We start from the raw sequence: 15,608 nt of genomic DNA, 5'->3' as shown, positions 1-15,608 counted from the left end.
CACAGAGAAAGAAAGCTGGCAGGTGCCCCTCTCTTTTCAAACAAGCCGCTTTCTAGAAAGAAAGAAAGTGCCAGCCCACCAGCAGAGGCGGGTAAAATACCCGCCTCTGCTGGCGGGCTGCCCTGACACAGAGAAAGAAAGCTGGCAGGCTGCCCTCCCTGCCTCTCCTACCCCCTTCCCTCTAAGTAAAGAAACAAACACACGCACACACCCCCACACACAAATTACTTACAATTACTTACAAATTACATTAATTTTGAATTCCTCCCCCTCCCTCTGACCCACATACCTTTTCCAGCTGTTTCACAATCACAGAGGATTTCAACTCTGCTCCTGTCTGCCATCATGAAAATGTAAAAATATAAAAGGAAAAAGGCAAGTACTGTTGAGGTCAGGCTGGGTTAGCTGCTGCCAGAGTCCCCAATGGGTGACTCTGTTTAACTGTTTAAAAAAGCCTCTAAAAAAAGCCCTCTACAGGAGGAGGCAAGAGAACCATGTGCCTCATCTACATAAGGAATTTTTAAGCTTTTAATCCTTGCTTAACTCTGCTCGAGTGATCATAAAATCAGACTAAATGAGGCACGTGGTTCTCCCACCTCCTCCTGTAGAGGGCACTTTTTAGAGGCTTTTTTAAACAGTTAAGCACTAAGCAGAGTCATCCATTGTGACTCTGGCAGTAACTACCTCAGCCTTTTTCCTTTTACATTTTCTTTTCTTTTCATGATGACAGTGGTAAGGCTCTGCATCCCCTGCCTCCCCTGATTGCATGTCACTGGTTAGCAATATATAAAGCGTGTAACAATGTTGTATCTGTTTCTTTAAACCACACTGTAAAATGTGACTGGTTCCTGTTTTCTTCAATCAGCCATAAGAGGGAGCCAGAATGACTGTTAGCTCTCTCTGTTCATTAGATGCTGGGCTGATCTGGAAGTGCCATGAGCTATTGTAAGTTTTGCAACTGTTGGCAAACTTTGTGTACCGGACTGATTATATGATACTCCACTATGTGATTTGGATTATCCCTTAACTGAAAGACATTGATGACTGACGGTCTTATCCGTGTATGACTTGGACAGTTTGATGGACTCTGATACCTCTATTTTCACGAAAGTAAAAGCCTATTTAAACTGCAGTGTCTCTGTATGCTGGTTTGTGTGTCCTCCAACACAACTTTCACAACACTTCGCTGAACTTACTCGCTCTCCCAAGAGGGAGCTTACCTAACACCATAGTTCATAATTCACTAGTGAAATTGCTATTACAATATGGAGTGATAGCCATTAATTTTAGGTGTCATTAAAAGTGACCTTACAAGTGACCAGATTGTTTAATGGAAATTAAAGAGTCACTTGAGTGGATGCCATAGCAAAAATTGCTGTTATGAACAAATAAATGAATAAATATGTATTATGATTACTAAATGTTTCCTTTAAGATCATCAGTATTAATAATATCCACTTCTTAGTGGAAATATCAGAAGGAAGGCAGGGCACTTATAATTGGAGCCATTTTGATTTACTATTCCTCTTTCTTTCTTGAAAGATCCCAAAGATTCTTAAGCAAGCACTACACTTACATATTATCCAATCAATCCGAGGGATGAATGGGTAAAAATGGTAGGGTTAAGTATATCCTTCAAAGAATGTGCTTGTGTCCTCCACCATCCCTAAAATCAATCATCTGAACCTTACCAGGGGGGAACCTTTACAGATATTTCCTTTTTTTAAAGCAAGAAGTTTGACCCTAGGACTTTCAGATCACAGTTTATATAGACTTTGAAGCAAATTTATAATGAAACTCAATATTAAAAATGTGCTTGTAGTACTTATTGAAAATAAAAAAATTAAAAAATAGTGCTTCATAAAGAACTTGTAGGATAAGCTTTTGAATTCAGAAGACGTACCCGTTGTTTAAAAAAATCTTGTAAGAAGCTAAAGTAAAATAACACACGTTGAACGTTGATTTTATACTACATAGAAAAGTAAATGGAGAAAACAGTTTTAAGATGCTGAATACAACATGGTACATTATTCATTGATGGTTGAATAGTGTTTGTCTGCTAAGCTTTAGAAGCAAGCAAAGTACAGTACCTGTCCTAATCTAACTTTTAAAAAATCACCTGAAAATTGATGGAAATGATAATAAGTAAGGATATTCATGTCTTCTTTTAGAGGTTTAAAGAAACGTTTGATTGCTTGCTGTAGAAACAGCACCCTGGAAAAACTAGGTCTTTTGTCTGATATAGCAGTCTATATTTCTTTATTGATAAATTACTGTTTGCTGTATTTTAAGATTTCTTTTTTAATTCTCGTTTTGAAGCATGTGCTCATCTAGTTTACTCTCATTTACTTATGATTTCTATCCTTTTTTATTGTGAACTTTGTTATAACTTATCTCATGATGTCAGTTTCATCTGGAAATCATTGTTTACCCTTACCTCATGTTCAGTATGTTCAGTATCAAATACATTATGAAACCATTTTATGATTAGCTCATAATTAAATACCTATCATATAAATATTTGTGCTTTCAATAGACTTTGGAGACAAAACAACATTCACTAAATGTTTGCCTGGAATTTATCAGTATAATCACCAACATACATATTATCTGCTTTCCCACTCCTTTTTTGGTTCTGTATTCTACTGTCAAACTACAGCTGCAAAATTTATTATTATGTAATGCAAATCTTTGTTTTTTTCCCTTCTTTTCAAATAAAATATGTGGCAATAGAAATGTGAAAATGACTACCTTATAAGAGAACTGTTAGCCAACATTTACTCAGAGCACACATATAATCAGCCTATTTAAAGAATTTAGAGAATGCAGAGGTCTGGGGAAATCAGGCATTAAAACACTACAGGTTGTGATAGCCCATTTAATGTGTCAAAAGTTAGACTTGAAAAGTTGACATAGAAAATGAAAGCTTCATTACCTCCTAATGAAATAGATGCTGACCCAGACTTGGGTTTTGAAGCAATAATGCATTAATACTCTGAAAATCTAATGCTCAGCACTTCAGTGTTGCTTAATAAGGATTTACAAATAAGGAAAGTATTTACTTTACAAACAAGTATTTTTTCCTGCACAATATAGGAAAGATGACTATGTTGAGATAAACTCTGATAATTCCCCAGAATTGTTGTTTCAATGAAGACTGAAAACTCTTTCTCTTTTTTCTTTCTCAAAAGATATCTTATATTGGTCACATATATTCTGGTCCACCTCTACCATAATATTGTATGCCAGAAGATTACTGTAGTAGACACACAAATGATAATTGTGCCATTCCCAGTTACAAATTCTATAGTAGTGTCTTCTAATTATTAAAAATATTATCAATAAAAGAATTGGGAGACACGAGGACTGATCTTCAACATTATGTTTATTCTAAAAACCTCTCCAGGTCCCAAAGGCATTCTTAAAAAAATAAGGATGATGATCTAGGCCAGAAATGTCAAACTCGTGTTATCAGGATGGTGTCACGTGACGTATTGGGACTTTTCCCCCTTTGCTAAACTGGGCGTGGGCAACAACTGAATTAAGATATGTGGGAAATAATGGCATTTGTTATGTGAGTTTTTCTGTCTGATCATCAAAAGTATTTTGCTGAGATAGAGATTAAAAAAAAAAATTGGCAAGCAGAAATATGTAATGGCCTTTAAGCAGGGGTGAAATCCTCCCAGTTTGGCCTGGTTCAACCGAACTGGGTGAGCTGTGAGCTGCACAATTGTCAAGATTTCCCCACCACTTTTTAAAGCATTTTTTCCTGTCTATTCGCCTGAACTGGCAGGAAAAAATGTTTCAAAAAGTGAAAAAAGTTGGCCACACCCACCCAGTCACATGACCCCCTACCAACCCTAAGCCGCACCCACAAAACCGGTGGGCAAAAAATTTAGATTTAAGGCTTGGAGCCTGGCTTTACCATTTCCAGTTTTCTGGCCATTGTTATCTCTTAGTTCAATCAGTTTATCTTCTGTAAAACAGGAGGTTTCAGATAGTTTCACAATCTGGTTTTTTTAGTGTATTGTGAGGGAAAGACGCAGGAGCCATGGATCAGAGAGCAAGATGTTTATTAGAAGATGTCAGCGATTCAGATTCTGTTTCAACTGACATGGTATTTATACTCTCAGGCACAAGCAACTGTCATTAACTGTCACTTTATTACCCAATCACAGGCTGTGCTGTGTCCAGCCAATCAGGGCGCAGCACAGGCTGTTGCTGGGTATACAATAGTTTTGTGTTTTGAAATCATACTAGATCTTTGAACTGTTTGCCATGTTTTTTTTTCCTTTTTACCCATAACAGTTTGCCTTCAGGAAAATGTGAACAGGAGGGGTCGATCATGGATGCCATTTTGTGAGAGCAGCTGCAACCATTCACCGATAACTTTGAAAAACTTGGTTTTTTTTAAAATTTGCTGCTAATCAGTATGCAGAATAAATGACCTGATAGGACAAATAGGTATAGGAAAGTAACATTTTGATCTAAACAACTGGAAGAATTGCCTCCTGTTGGGAACTATTTAGCTTTTCTACAGCACATGCCACTATATTTATATATTTAAAGATGTAAACAAGCAAACAAGTCTTTCAGTTTGACAAGGAAATATGGTTAGATTTTATTGTTGCTGCTTCCTTTGGGAAAGTTGTTTCTTAACTTCAATAACATTACCATTAAACATGAATGCCAAGGAGAAGTAAAAGATTTGCCCCCAACACCAAAAACAAAAAACAAAAAACAAAAAAAAACCCACAGACAGAAATAAACTTTATAAGTTCAATGTTTGAGGCTTCTTCTTTTTGTTTTGCTTTTTGAGAAAGCCCCGTCCCATTTTGCCATGGGAGCAAATGGGTTGCTATGGAGACCGACCGGTGCAGTGGCAAAATATAGAGAGCTAAATCTCTCTAGAGCAAAGAAATGAGTACACGGCCTACGTCAACCATACATCCTGTAAAGAAATTGGTCATTCTTTTAGATAACTGTCGTCTCAGTGTTAAAAGAGAATAGTATAGTTTATGGGAATAAACTTAAAATGGAGAATTTTTTATCTTTAAATCCCATTGATGATAGTATAGATCTTTTTTCTGGAACTAAACTATTTTTGGATTTAATTAATTTCCTGTAGATGTGAACAGTTAGAAAAGAATTATTGCACTATGCAATCGATTATACCAAGCTGTAGCTATAGAAGTTAATTTACCAGTAATAATTTGAAGGGGGAAGAAAAAACTTACAAGCAACAAAAATGAAATACATGAAAAAAATATAAGTAGGATGATATCTGTATAATCCTGAAGAACTACGTATATTAAGTTTTTCCTCAAATGCAAGAGCTTCCTAATGCAAGGAACAAAGTGCAAGTTTTGGAGATTAGTTTTATCAGGAAAGGATTTTGCAGCATAGACAATCTCTCACATCTGGAATTCTCCACAAATGTTTAAACTAAAATTCCCAGAATTTTCAACCAGCTGACTCATGTCTGTTTTAATGGGAATTGTAGCCCAACATATTTAGAGGTTTGCGTTGAGGCATTACGGTGTGGCAGGCACAATCATATATTCAAAAGCCAGATAACTTTTTTCCAACTTTCAATTTTTTTGTTTGATAAAGTGATAATAAAAATCATCATTAGAATTTGAAAATAATAAATATGATATAAAATAAATTACCTGTAAATACCAATAAACTCTGGAAAAACACCTTGAATAATTCATATTAATGTACTTCTTGGAGTAGGTTAAATTATACACTAGAAACCAAAAAAATATTTAAGATTCCCAGCCAGTTTTGCATAAATGAAACATTATGAAAAACAAAAGTACAGCATATAATGTTAAATCATTTCTAGAAACACTATTATATATTTATATAAAATCAGCCAAAAGAAGTTTTATGTAGTAATTGTGAAACTTCATACATTGCTGAAATCTATCAAAGGCTATTATGGCGACTGATTTCTATTATACTAATTATTTTCAATATTTCTTTAAGAAGCTAGAGTTAGATTGAATTAGCTTGTGTTCTAATTAATGACTACATGATCAAAACTTCATAGTTAGTGTTCAAAATTTAAGCATATTATTTTTCAAAATTTTCTTTTTGTTCTCTATCACTAAAATTTAAGTCCTTAAGGCTTCTGATTCTGAATGCATTCTATAAGATTTTTATTAATATTCATTAATAGACTTTCCTCCATGGATTTACTTCATCTCCTTTCAAAATTATCTAAATTAGGATTCCTTAATGACTTCATCATTTACTTTCTGGCTAGAATATGTTCTCAAGAGAGCCACAATCTCTTATAATATCACTAAAAGGCTTCCAGGTATGCATACTCCATATAGTACTTTTAGTGGAAATGTACATAAAGGAAATTTATATGCCCTTTTATAAATAGCCTATTGACTTGATTTTGTAATTTATCATAACAGCACTAGGACTATGAATAAATATTATTTTATGAAATATTTTACTTGATGAATTAAAGTATTACTTTTCCTATTCCCACATTTGGAGTTTGGTTGGGATTTTTTTTTTGTATAGTGCCATGGAGATATTTTTAAATAGAATAATAATAGTTCCAAATAACCTTTCAAAGAAAAAGCAAAAGAAGAAACAAAAATATACATGTCATATATTTATAGATACACATACATGGATAAAAATTGTATTAAAAACATTACAATGAATGGAGGTCATAATTCATTATAATTTACATCACTAATCTATATTAATAATTTATTGGTTTATAAATTGTTGGTAATATCTGTTCTGCAGTGCACTGAATAACTGGGGCCATGTTTGCTTTCCAGTGCTGAATATTAAATAATAATCTCTCTAAGGTGAGAACGGAAAATCTACTCTTTTTGTCCAGGTGATCAATTGTCTGCTTTCTTGAATCATTGGTTTGCTTTATTTTGAAAATTAATTAAATATATATATTTTTAATCAGACTGTCAAAGAAGCTAATTAGTGAAACAACAATGGAATTAAAATAGATTTCTGCTTATTATTGAATTACCTACAACTGGTCTCTAGTTTATTCAAAACAAGTACCTAGATTTTTTTTCTTACTTTAGTCCTCAACTTAGGACCACAATTGTGCCCAAAATTTCTGTTACAAATGAGACAGTTAAATGAATTTTGTCCTATTTAAACTTTAACATTGAAGTTTACAAAAAAAACATATTTTCTGTTACCAATGTTAAGGCTTCTTCTTGAAGTTTATAGAAAACTCACACAGAGAGATAATTATTAACATTTTGATTCTCACCACTCACTGGAGCACAAAAATGGAAGTGATCAGAATTTTATACCACGAGGTTGAAAGTTTACCTACTAGTAAAGAGGGAAAAGGAAAAAAACTAAAACACATCAAGGAATCCTCAGAACTTGTGATCATCTTAAGTGGGCCTTCATGAAATCTGAAACATGACCCAGCAATAGCTCCTCCATTATAGACAAAGAAGAGAACCAGCGTAGCGATATTGTCATTCCAGATATTGCAGGAATATCTGAAAAGCTCAGAAGGATTTTCAACCAACCTAATTGTTACAAAGCAGTAGACTCCACCAAGGCAGGAGAATACTCAAAGCCGATTGGCTGAGCCATCGGATAACTCCCTATAAAAGGGCTAGCTGTAAGACAGGCCAGTGCTGGATTTGTAAATAGTTGTCTAATAAAGAACTGTTGTTCATCACTGAAGCCTGAGTCTTGTTTCATCTGTTCACCTGATCTAACACTGGCGACGAAGGTGGAATCAGAAGACAACTAGGTAAAAGAGCTGACAAAACAATCCAGCAATACAACCCAGTCAGAGTGATCGCGGGCATGTGGCCATTTGGAGCTGCAAATTCAAAGTTGCTTCAGCACAGCAAAATGTCTACAGATGTCCTCCAGCTCCCTTCGATCCAGCCATGGAACACTGAGATTCCTACATGATAAAGTTTGAGTGCTTCATGGAAGTCAACGATTTTCTTGGGCTATTGGACAATCAAAAGAGGGCTATGTTCCTGAGCTACTGTGGGCCACAGGCTTTGACACCGCCAAAGCTCTATCTGAACTGATGCCAGTCCAGACGGTCATCTGGTTGGCATTGCAGAATATGCTAAGAACACATTATGCGCCAAAGCCTTCTAAATTCCTGCCTTGTGCTGGCTGCAGGGGAAACCACCAAAGATCAGCCTGCCATTTCAGGGATGCCATCTGCCAGCATTGTGATTGAAGACAACACATGGCCTGAGTCTGCAGAGGGGAACTACCATCCGCTCAACAACTGAAGAACATGTTTAGCCAGTCAGGGAAACCAAGACTACCCAGACAAGAGGTTTGAAAGCTCCAGTGGAAGCAAGAGAGTGGAATCAACTGAAGTCTTCCAGACAAAAATCTGGCAAGCCAGCACACAAAAAACCAAAAAGTTGTGTCACCTCCGTATCAAGGGGTTGCTGTGCAGCATAAAAATCGATATCAGGTCATCCCTGACCATCATATCCTGGGCCACACTCAAAAAGACCACCCCGAGTCTGAAAAGGCACAAGCTGAAGCACCGAGAGCTGAGACTCAGTGACTACCAGGGGAATTGCATCCCCATACTGGGCTGTGGCACATTTTGTGTCCAATTCAAGAGTTTTGATGGACTGCTCTCATTGACAGTGGTCAGTGTCTTGGACTGGTTCAAATCTCTGGGCATGGGAGTAATCGGCATCAATACCATCTGAGATGGAAGTGCCAAAGAGTTGCTCCTCAAGTTTGAGGACATCTGCAGCGAGAGTCCTTCCCAGATGGTCCCTTTTGACCTCTGACTTAAAATTGATCAAGAATTAGACATACCAATTTGCCCAAGGGATTCTGGAGCCAGTTCATCATGCACGCTGGGAGACCCCTATTATGACCCCAGTAAAGCCCGATGGGTCTGTCCACATCTGCATGGATTATAAGTGTACCCTAAATAAAGTTCTGCAACAGAGCACATACCCGGTGCCAATCATCCAGCACTTACTGCATTCCCTTGGCCCCGGGGAAAATATTTGCCAAATTAGATTTGGTGCATGCATATTCACAATTGCCAGATGATGCCACAGCAGAGGCCCAAACCATAGGGGTGCATTCAAATGCACTAGATTACAATTCGGCATTAGCATTGCCCCTGGAGTGTTCCAAAGCATCATGGAACAGCTTTTGCAGGAGATACCAGGAGTCATCCCTTATTTCGATGACATCTTGATATCCACTGCAAATAAAGAGCACCTTTTCAAATGTTTGTGAGTGGTTTTGGCTAGAATTAGAGAGAAGGACCTCCATTTGAAAAAAGAGAAATGTCAAATTGCGGTACCAAGGGTTGAAATCCTGGGCTATTTGGTAGATGGCTCCGGAATTCACCCAACAAATGCAAATATTAAAGCTATTCAGAAAACTTCCACACCTGGCAACCAGACCAAGCTGCAGGCGTTCCTCAGATTTCTCAACTTTTATAGCATTTTCTTGTAATAACCGTAGCCAAACCGTTACACTGGCTCCTCGGAAAGAAGGCCAAGTGGACCTGGGGCAGAACTGAAGCTGCCACGGTTGCCATTGTCAAATGGATGCTGTCAGCTGACCATTTCCTGGTGCAATACAACCAGAACCTCCCATTGGTGTTAACCTGTGATGTGGCACCTTTCAGTGTTGGGGCAGTCCTCAGCCATCACATGCCCAATGGAACTGAAGCTTCATCATGTATTACTGTAGGATCCTGTCTGCCGCTGAGGACAACTATAGCCAGTTGGATAGGGAAGCACTGGCTGTGGTGGCAGGGATCTAACGGTTTCATGACTACGTGTATGGCCAGGACTTTGAACTTGTCACGGATTATAAACTTCTGCTCTTGGCTGGGGAACGATTCACTCCTGCATCCTTCTTGCCGCGTATGACCTGCTGGACTGTTTTCCTCATTCCTCAGCTATTGCCTCATTCATTGGCCAGTAAGATTTTGGGCCCTCCGCAAGTGCCATTGCCTGAACCTTTGGACGATCCTACCCCTGAGGCATTGGTATTGCTCATAGATTGCCTTGAGGCTGGCCCAGTGTCATCAAATGAGGTCACCTGCCACTTAGCAAGAGACAAAACCATCTCTCAGGTTCTGAACTGGGTATGGAGGGGTGGCCCAAGGGGCTGGTTGGGGCTGAGTTTAAACCATCTATTGCAAAACAAAATGAACTGTCTGTATTGAGAGGATGTCTACTGTGGGGGGACCAGGTTATTGCTCCACCCAAACTGTGACTTGCAGTATTAGAGGTCTTGCATATAGGGCATCTGGAGATTGTCCAGATGAAATCTTTGGCAAGGAGTTATGTGTGGTGGCCTAACATGGGTAGGGAGATTGCAGAGTGGGTAGCAACCTCCACACTGTGCTAGAAATCCCAACCAGCTCCCCCAGAGGCACCCACACATGAATGGGAAAAGCCCAAGGCACCCTGGTCTAGAGTGCACATTGACTTTGCTGACCCCATACACTGGTAAACTTTCCTTGTAGTTGTAGATGCCTACTCGAAATGGCCACAACCATGGCAGAGACAGTCATCAAGGTGCTTCTGAGACTTTTCTCCATGCACAGCCTGCCCGATGTTCTGGTCTTGGATAATGGGCCCAATTTATGCCCATACAATTCAAGACCTATTTATCAGAGCAAGGAATCAGACATGCTCTGGCCATCTCATTCCATCCAGCTAGCAATGGCTAGGCAAAGAGGATGGTACAATCTGCAAAAGAAGCCCTATCCAGGATGAGGCCTGGTGATTGGCAACCCGAATTGATCAATTCCTCCTTGTACAGCACATCACGCCAAGTGCCAAGACTGGCAGAAGCCCCTCTGAATTACTAATGGGTCGCCGGCTGAGGTCTCTCTTAGACTGGCTGCAACCAAACTATGCTGCTGAACTACCCACTGATTCGATCAGTCAACTGCGGTCATTTAGAATAGGGGATCAAGTGTATGCCCAAAATTACACTGGGAGCGCTCTCTGGGTTCCTGCCACAATTGTAAAAATTACCGGTCTTCATGCTTACCGCTTAGAGCTCGAGGATGGTAGAAATTGGAGGCAGCACATTGACCAACTCTGAAACCGACTCACTTCCATTCTTAGGCAACCAGAGGTAACTCCTGCAAGAGTTAGCCAAAGGCCTACCCAAAAGGAACAATCCTTCCTTCCACAGACTTCTCAATCCTGAAAGAGCCGGGGTACTTATTTGGAGAAGTTGGAGGCCTGCAGTGAGTTCCTGGCAAACTGGCTCTGAGAACTCCAGCCACGCCACAGGGAAGTTTCCAGGAGCTTCCATCAGTCAAAGCCAGAGAATCAACAGGTCCATCTGACCTAACCAAAGTACCAGCGCCAATTGAACTGTGCAAGTCTGGGAGGGTTTCTAAGCATTCCACCTATTTGTGTGACTACATCACTAGTTGGATTACTCAATTAAAAGGGAAGGGGTGTTACATACTGACAGCCATGTAGTAGCCTCCACCAAGGTCCTACATTCTGGTGGAGAATACTCAAAGCCAATTGGCCGGAGAATACTCAAAGCTCCCTATAAAAGAGCCTGATGTCAGACAGGTCGGTGCTGGATTTATAAATAGTTGTCTAATAAAAAGCTGTTGTTTGTCACTGAAGCCTGAATCTTGTCTCATCTGTTCATTCAATCTAATACTAACATATATGTATACTTTAAACCTGAGGTTCCCAGCCCCCAGGCTGTGATCCACTCCTGGATTGTGGCCTGTTCAGAACTGGGACACAGAAGTGACGGGCAAGCGCATATGCAGCTCCATTTATGCAAACGGCAGATGTGCATGCCTGCCACTTGTACAAATGGAGCTGTGTGTGCTGTGTGTGCTGTGTGTTTGCCCACCACTTGCAAAGAACCGTTTCCTCTGCCCTCTCTGCAGGCCCACAAAGCCATCCAAATGGTTTTATTTATTTTCAATATTATGTTTATATATTTCTAAATAGTTTACATTATGTATCATTGAATGCAATGTTCTACTTTGGTAGCATTCATGGTAATATTTATCTTCAAAAATAGGATAATGAAACTAATCACATATCTTAATAACATCTTTTTACCATGTTTTCCCCAAAATAAGACCCAGTCTTTTTTTTTTTTGCCTCCAATAGAGGTACCACATTTTATTTTTGGTGGATGTCTTATCTGCTTACCATAGGCTCATTGCATCTTTCGCCCCACTGCTTGATTTCTGTAGCTGCTTGCAGCCGTTCGTGACCAGATGCCACATGGTGCATTGTGTCAGTGCTGCCATTGTGGCAGGACACCACATGGCTTGTCCATTGTTTCTGCCACTCACAGCAGGTCACCGTGTGGAATGCTACATTGATTCTGCCATTCATGGCAGGCTGGGTGTGCTGCTGTGTATGCAAATAGTGGCACGTGGCATCCTGATGTGAGCAGTGGCATTGGCACAACCTGACATCCTGCTACAAATGGCGGCATTGGTGCAATGTGCCATGTGATGTGTGACCACAGATGTTGGGCAGCAGTGCAACAGATGTTGGGGGATGGGAGGTATGGCTGCAGCAGTCCTATGTAAGTTTATACAGGGAACGTGGTGCACCTCCCCACCCCAGCTTGATTTTTATGCATGCCCTTCGCCCACCCTCTTTCAACCAGACAGTGGGATGGAATGGCCAGGATCTTAACTAAGACTTATTTTTGGAATAGGGCTTATATTAAGTGCAAACATAAAAATAAAGCTATTGTTTATTTTTGGGGTGGGTATTATTTTTGGGAAAATGTACTTATAAATTCCAGAGTAGGAGCTTCTGTTGATCACTTTTCAGATGATGTTGAACAATATTGCCAACTACCTTAGCAATTCTGGTTGCCTCTGATAGAAGTCCAATATTTAAAGAACATAGGATGTTCTTTGTTTGTTGTTGTTATTGTTTATTGGATTTATATACCATCCTTCTCCCAAAGGACTCAGGACAGCATACAACATTTAAAAAAACCACATATTACATATTGTTCTCTTGCCTTTCAAGTACAGGTAGTACTCAGCTTACAATCATTAGTTTAGTGACCATTTGAAGGTACAACAGCAAGGTTACTTATGACCATTTTTCACATTTATGATCATCACAGCATTCCCATGGTCTCATGATCAAAATTTGTATTCTTAGAACTGGCATGCATTGTATTTATGACAGCTGCAGCATCCTGCGGTCATGTGATACCTGTTGTGCCCTTTTGACAAGCAAAGTCAATGGGGAAGCCAGATTCACTGTGCAACCATGGTGTAGAGATTCACTTAACAACTGTGTCAAGAAAGGCCATAAAATGCAGCAGAATTCATTTAACAACTTCTTGTTTAAAGTCAAGTATTATCTGTAGAATATTTGAGCCATACTATTCTCCGGATTGATGACATTCAATCATCCATGTACCGGTAATTCGTCATCACATTTCAATGTAGCAATATTGTCACTGTTTGTTATATTTAAATTTAGCTTAAATTAATATTATATGAATAATTAATATATCATTGTATTAGACTAAATAGTATACCTTATATAATTACTAAGCCATTTCAAAAATGAATGCCCTCCTTTAAATAAAGTGCAGCTATAGTTTATTTAAATGCATTCTTAACGTACAGTATAAAAACTCAATACTACTAGAATCAATTTGTCAGTGAAGAGAAAGTTTGATGTAGTGGTTAAAACATCAGCCTATATAAATCAGGAGACTATGAGGTTTCGTTCTTAAAGGTACAAAATCAGCTGGGCTTTAGGCCTGTCATTTTCTCTCTGCCCTAGGAAAGAGGTGATGGCAAGCCACATCTAAAAAACCTTGGCAAGAAAACTATAGGGACTTGTCCAGACAAACACAGAATCAGACATCATCAAACAGAAGAAGAAAAAATAGTAAATAAGTAAAATAGCTGACATTGAAATGAAATGTTCCACTTAACATTTGTTTAATTTTTAACCATACAATTTTCCTCATGTTTACATTTTTTGTTTAATTGGTAGTTAAAATTTAACTAAAAGGCAACTCCTCATTTTTCATTCTAGAGCATATTTTACATAGAGTCAGAAGTTAAGGATAGGCAATACTCTGGAACTGATAGTTAGAATTTTGAAAACACACATACACACATTCATTTTGGTCTGGAATTTTCACTTTTCATGCAAATTTCAGCTACCAAAGAGAAGAGAAGAGAAGAGAAGAAAAGAGAAGAGAATTCTTTATTGGCCAAGTGTGATTGGACAAACAAGGAATTTGTCTTTTGTGCATATAATTTTACAATATAAATTGAAGAGATACAAACAACATGATTATAGTGATAAGTGGGAAGAGATAGATACTAGGAAGGATGATGATGATGATGATGATGATGATGATGATGATGATGATAATCATCATCATCATAATAATGCAAAAACTCAAGAGGAACAAAGGACCAACTGCTGATTGACAAACTAATCCTAAAGAATTCAAAGAAAAGACGAATCAACCTGCTCATGGCTTGGATAGACTATAAGAAAGCATTTGATTCAATTCCCCATAGCTGGATCAAGAAATGCTTGAAAATCTTTGGCATCAGCAGCAACATACAAAAATTCATGGAAACTTCAATGAACCGCTGGAAAACGAAGCTTATAGCTAATGAAGAAGTACTGGGTTGAAATTAATGAAGAAGTTGAAATTAAAAGAGGCATTTTCTAGGGTGATTCCCTTTCACCCCTATTTTTTATACTCTCAATGCTACCACTGACAAACATTTTGAACAAGATGAACTATGGATACGAACTTGCAGAGAAAGGACTGAAAATTTTGCACTTGGCGTACATGAATGATTTGAAGCTGTTTGGTAAAACAAAAGCTGAACTGAATTTATTAATTGAAAGCACAAAAGAATTTAGCCAAGACATTGGTATGCAGTTTGGAATTGACAAATGTGCAACAATGGCAACCAAAGCAGGCAAGGTCAAAGAAGATGATGGAATAGAACTTGAGAATGAAGAAATAATAAAGACAGTAAAACCAAAAGAAGGCTACAAGTACTTGGGGATTTTAGAGGCCTCTGACTTAATGCATAATAAAGTCAAAGAATGAACTTCAGCCAAATACATTCGATGAATTCGCAAGCTATAAAGTCCAAATTGAGTGGAGGAAACATCATAAAAGCCATAAATACCTGGGCTATACCTGTGATTCGATACTCTGCAGGAATAATTGACTGAACCCAGATGGACTGGACCCAGAAAAACAAGGAACCTTATGACAATGAATCATGCTTTTCACCCTAAAAGTGATGTTGACCAATTATATCTACCAAGAGCAGAAGGCGGTCAAGGACTCCTACAAGTAAAACAGATTGTGGAAGAAGAAAAACACAGCTTGAATAATTATATCCAGAAAAGTGAAGAACCAATGATTAAGGAAGTAAATAAAGGAGGCCTTTTAAAGACAACTAAGTCAAAAGCTGAATATAAGAAAGTAATTGAGAAGCAAGCTGAAAATTGGAAAAACAAAGCTATGGATAGCCAATACTCAAAAAGTATTGAAGGCAAAGCTGACCAAAAGCTAACTTGGAACTGGTTAAAATCAGG

This window comes from Thamnophis sirtalis, unplaced genomic scaffold, assembly GCF_051295495.1.
Source record: "Thamnophis sirtalis isolate CommonGarterSnake01/CBP01778 unplaced genomic scaffold, rThaSir2_p1.2 scaffold_4, whole genome shotgun sequence".
Classification (NCBI taxonomy): Eukaryota; Metazoa; Chordata; class Lepidosauria; order Squamata; family Natricidae; genus Thamnophis; species Thamnophis sirtalis.
The sequence above is the reverse complement of the archived record's forward strand: the minus strand, read 5'-3'. Positions refer to the sequence as shown.